We start from the raw sequence: 6,000 nt of genomic DNA on the forward strand, positions 1-6,000 counted from the left end.
TAACAATCTTTTTAGAAACAAGGAAAAGAAAATAAAACAATAATTTTTGTGAAACCGTGTGGACTAGGCGAGTCCCCTAGTAGACAGGTTTCTCATATTGAAACTGAAAATAACAGCATAGTGAGAAAAAATTCTATCAAGTAATATTTACTTGAAGTGAATGTATATTTTCTTTCAAGGTTTTTGTGCGATTTAGGAAAATTGTGCAATATCTCTGTTGTTAATCTTATTGGAGTTGTTATTATATTTGGAACAAATGCATTGATATTACGCATATTATATTTTCATTCATTAGTTTATGAGAATTCGAATTATGTAATTTTAGTATTTATAATTAAAAATTGTTTCTATCTTATATGTAAACAAATTTATTATAAATTTAGAATAATGACAAATAGAATGTAGTAGAAATATGAACGTGTATTTTTTTACGTAAGTGTGATACTACTATACATCTATATGTATACATAAAAAATAATTAACTTACATAATGTTTTTTGTTATGAATATTTGGATGTCCATCAAAGTTAAGAGTTCATGGGCCAGACCCACATGTATACTTGTTCAACACGCTAAACCTAATAATATAAATACAAGGGAGTCTGCACCTAGCAGAGTATCTCCATCACACTATTTCTCTATCTCTCATTGTTCTCTTCTCCTTTCTCTCTTACTTGCTTACACTTTATTCATAACACGTTATCAGCACGATAGTCTCTCCATAATTCCTAAGTGAAATAGTAAGTACCACTTCCAGAGTAAGTGCCACATCCATGTGGAAGGTGATAATTTTTCTTTTCTCTCTTCTTTCTTCTTCTTCGAATCATTTATTTTTCTTTTATATTGATTCATAACTATGAGTCCAAAAGTACCAATTTTTGCATGAATCCTGAAGATTCATAGCATTAAGCACTGTAATTGAATTATTTTTGCATGAATCAGAAAGATTCATAGCATTACAGTCCAGAAGCACTGTAATTGAATTATTTTTGCATGAATCAGAAAGATTCATAGCATTACAGTCCAATAATTGAATTATTTTTGCATGAATCCTGAAGATTTATAGCCTTACAGTCCAGAAGCACTGTAATTGAATTATTTTGAGAAAAATATATGAATCCTGAAGATTCATCACCTACGAGTCCAAAAGCACCGTAGATGATTTTTTTTTTAATATGAGTCATGAAGATTCATATTCTACGAGTTTATAAGAATTGTATTGAGATATATTCAGTTTGAGCTATGAACTATGAGTCCAGAAGTACCATAGCATGAATACACAAAGAACAGTTCATGAAGAACTAGAAATTTATAAGAATATCAAATTCAGATACTTGAATGTATGAGAGAAATTACTTATAAAAGAATAGTAATTTATGATATGGTTAGATATATAATGTAAACACTTCTCTGTAAACTCTGCTTCTGTTTCCATACCCAGAAGTTTCATTTTACCTTATTTTATTACTTCTTTTCATTCTTATTTACTCCTGACTTTGATGAATTTTCTTTGTTTCTATTTAACTGTCCACTTGTAATTTTAAGATAACATTAAACAAATTTTTTCAATAACCCTTTTGCAATAAACTGTGATATTCCTACTTCACTAAAAATTAATTACTAGAGAGAGAATACAAGCTTTCCTCCTGTAAAAAAAAAAAGAGAATACATTTTTTAACATTCAATACAAATTATTCTCCTTTAACTAAATAAATAAATATTAAAGTAAGATGGATGGATACACATGTAATGTTAATGTGAAATTTAGATATTTTCTATGGGCTATGCAATAGAGCAAGGCTAATAATTAAACACCTTGGTGACAATATTATTGGTGCAATTGTTTTGACTAGAACCCACGCAAGAAAAAAAGTGTTGATAATGAATTTATTGTTGCCAGATGAATCTTTTCCTAGAAGTTCAATAGAATAAAAATCTCACTTTGTGTTTCATTTGCAGTGACTATTAAAAAATTTCAGGGACAAACTTTGTATGTTGGCGTATATCTTCCCAAACTAGTTTTCTCCATGGTTGGCTAGCTATATGTTGCTATTTTTCGAGTTAATAAAAGGAGTGACCTTAAAATTTTAATATGTAGTGAAGATATCATTGAATGAAATGTTACTAAGAATATAGTCTTGAAGGAGGTTTTCCAACGAATATACAGTTTTTAGCTGATGCATTCTATCATTTAATGTTTACCTGAAATCTATATATACTTTGTTTCCAAGGTTTTTGTGGGATCTAGAAAAATTGTGCAATATCTGTTGTTAATCTTTTTTTTTTAGAACACTGGTGACAAATACAATATTTCACAGAAGTTTTAAGCCAAGAAAGACCAGCGAAACTCATAGGCAGTAATCCTCCGTACTGTCTAAATTTGCAAAGCAAGGATAGACGTGAATGACTACCACCTACTCATCTGCCGCCCAAAATATTTTTGTTCTACCATTTTGTCTTCTAAACCACATAGTCAAAATGGCATATCCGATTACATTTACATCCACATCACAAAGCAAAACTACAAATCGCCCACTCCTTGAAGATCCAAGGTGTGTAAATGTTAAAGTTTATGAGACAATTCATAGCTCTGAAGATGAAATGAGCCCATGGTTTCACACAAGCCGGGCGTGACCACACTTTTTAGCATCTCCATGCCTCCGTTTATCTATGTACACAAAGGACCATCACGCAACCATCATTTTCACCAGCTCCTCACCGTTCAGATTTAGCTTCATTCCTACACCCATAGGATCTTAGCACATCAACAGCCCCCAACATAGCAAAAGATAGTAGTAGTGTGCGCAACAACAACTTCCGAGATTCACCTCCCATTTTCACGTACCACTCCAAACTCATCCTAGCCCCATCTTCAATTTATACAACAATTGTTGTTATATTTGGAACACATGCATTGGTTTTACACATTTTATATTCTCATTCATTAGTTTATGAGAATCCGAATTTTGTCGTTTTAGTATTTATAATTACAAATAGTTTCTATCTAATATGTTCAGAAATTTGTTATAAATTAAGAATAATGACAAATAGAATGTAGTAGAAATATCAACGTATATTTTTTTACGTAAGTGTTATACTACTATACATCTATATGTGTACATCAAAAAATATTTACATATATAAGAATAGTAGTCTATGATGTGGTTAAAAATATAAAGTGAATTTTTGACAGATATTTTTCAATAAAAAAAGGAAGTTAGTTTATAAGCTCCCTTGCATCGTAATAACAATTTGCACACATATTTATTCATAATTGTGTGCAACATATAACAATGTCATCAACTTTACCTAAAAATGACCGAAAATGAGGACCCTTCCAACGGGAGTAGACGCTAGGTGTTTGGTTGGGGCTTAAGCACGTTTTCGTGCTCATGTGATTTTCTTGATGAGGTATTTGCTATAGTGGCAGAGTATTCGTCAGCTTATTGCTGCTAGGTTACTTTACCCATATTGAGAGAGGTTGTTTCTCAAAACTTTCTATCTATATATATTATATGCTTTTTCTTTCTAAGAAAAAAATGATCGAAAACTTACTTGATATGAAATATATCATAAAGTAATTAAATTCAACTTATTACACAATCTATGTGTTTGTCGCATAATTAGTACGAACAAATTGTTGTGCATACTCAACTTACAATGCACGGGATGAGCTGAATGCTAATGAGAGTTATTCAAGGAAATGAAAAAGCACTATCAATAAAGTGTTTGACAAAAAAAATCCAATCGCAAACTAAAGAACTCAAAACAAAACCAATAGAGCCACTTTCACTATAATATTTTTTCCTTAAAATAATCTTTAATACTTAATGTATATGTTACTTATGAAAAATAGTAATTAGTTTCATTTTTTTTAAAACGTCCTAAACTTGTGATTAATAATTCAATTAAAATAATCTTGAACTTAATTTACAATACGAAAAGTTTTAAATTATTTTTAAATATTAAATATTATTATTAAATAATTCATATAATTATTAATGTAAAAGTCATGTCAATTTTACTTGTTATTATTATTATTTATTTATTTATTACCTTAATTTTTAATTAAAAAATTAAATAAAATTAATGTTAAAATTTAAATATGAGAATGTGAGTTTTTTTAGTAGTAATTAATATAATAAAAATATACAATAATAATATTTTAAGATGAGAAACTGAGAATGTTTACAATGAGTAATTAATATAATAAAAAATATACAATGTTAGTAATATGTAATTACAATTGTTATTAATGTATATGTCAACTAATTTTACTGTTATATATATATATTTGTAATTAATAATAAAAATAATATTAATGTTAAAATTTAAATATGAGAAATGGAAATTTTTTGTTATTAGTAATTAATAAAATGTAATTAATAACTAATTAATATTATAATTAATGTGGAGGTCAAGTCAATTTTACTTTTACTTATTATTTTTGTGATCATTATTATTAATAAAAAGTTATCAAGTTGTGATATTAATTAAAATTTAAATAATAATGATATTTAAGGAACTGTGTATTTTAATAATTAGTAATTAATATAATGAAAATTACGCAATGCTATCAATTAGAAACTACAATTGTTATTAATGTATAGGTCAAGTCAATTTTTCTTTTATATATATATATATATATATATATTGATATTTTATTTTTCCAAAAATCAACAAAATTAATTGTATTTCTTAATTTGTGTGTTTCTTTTCTTCCCGAACAATTATATAAGAACTAATGAGTGTGAATGTTGATTGCAGACACAACTTTGCAAAAGCAATAAGGCATCACCATCCTTCTTGTTTTCTCAATCTTCCATTGTCAGACACATTTGTTCAAATATGTATTTCTTTTCACCCGGAAGTGTCATTGGCAAATATCTTATCATATTATATGTCTGACTCATCTCTCAAATCTCATTACTTTCACTAAAAATTTCATCGTTCTCAGCATTTGGTGATGGGTGATGTTTCATTCCATTCACAGTCACATTGGAGGTCAACTTTGCTTTCCCCATATACTAATGGTAAAGACTTTTACAGCTTACTTGAAGGGTAAATTGCTTGTTATGTTATCTTGTGAATCTGACAATGAATTAATTTGTTGAATTCAACACATGTTGTTAGTGTTAACCTAGTTGGATAATCAATAATGTATGTAATCGTAGTTTTTTACAACAGATTTTGTGTTTTTTCATATGGCTTTTTTCATTATTGGAGGGTCCATTTAGTGCATCTAAGATTTTGAGTTCTATGCATGATGAAAATGGACTATATTTTCATAGACAAAGTTTTACAAATCCTGTTCAATTTTTTTCTGTGTCAGGTCAGAGTTTACGTAAAATGCCTTTGATCCTCATCTTCTTGGTGGAGCTTTGGTGTCTAAGTTGCTGTTGGAGGTAGAATACATGAAGTACAAGGACCCTAAACTATCAATTGACACTTGAGTTGAGGATCTTATTACCATGATGGCTTTTTGAGGAGAAATGCCACTTGCATTTCGTGTTGGTGCCGTATAGATCGAGGTGGTAGATAACCATGAAGATCATCTAAGGAAAAAATGGGTCACGACATGCATCATCTAGACTTGGTAGTACAGTTTGTCAATGAATATGAGCAATTGTAGTAGAGTAAAGATAAAAAATACCTGAACAACCATTATAAACATGGAATGATAACTGCGTTTGATTTTACGGATTAAAATCAATGGTGTGAATATCAAACTCACGGTAACCTGCTCTCTCATTCAAATTTTGAGCCTCCAACAAAGTTGTTAATTGTCATTGTTCTATAAGATTAGCAGTGCCCGAACGAAGATCCCACACACACATGTAGCTAGTTGACCCACCAGCCACAAGATTCTGACCATCGCTACCATAATCGCTGTCATCTAAATATTGGATGTTGTGGCCGTGGGTCAACTAGCTACATGTGTGTGAGATCTTCGTTTGGGTGCTGCTAATCCTATACAACAATGACAATTAACAACTTTGT

The sequence above is a fragment of the Lotus japonicus genome, chromosome 4 (genome assembly GCF_012489685.1).
Source record: "Lotus japonicus ecotype B-129 chromosome 4, LjGifu_v1.2".
NCBI classification, from domain to species: domain Eukaryota; kingdom Viridiplantae; phylum Streptophyta; class Magnoliopsida; order Fabales; family Fabaceae; genus Lotus; species Lotus japonicus.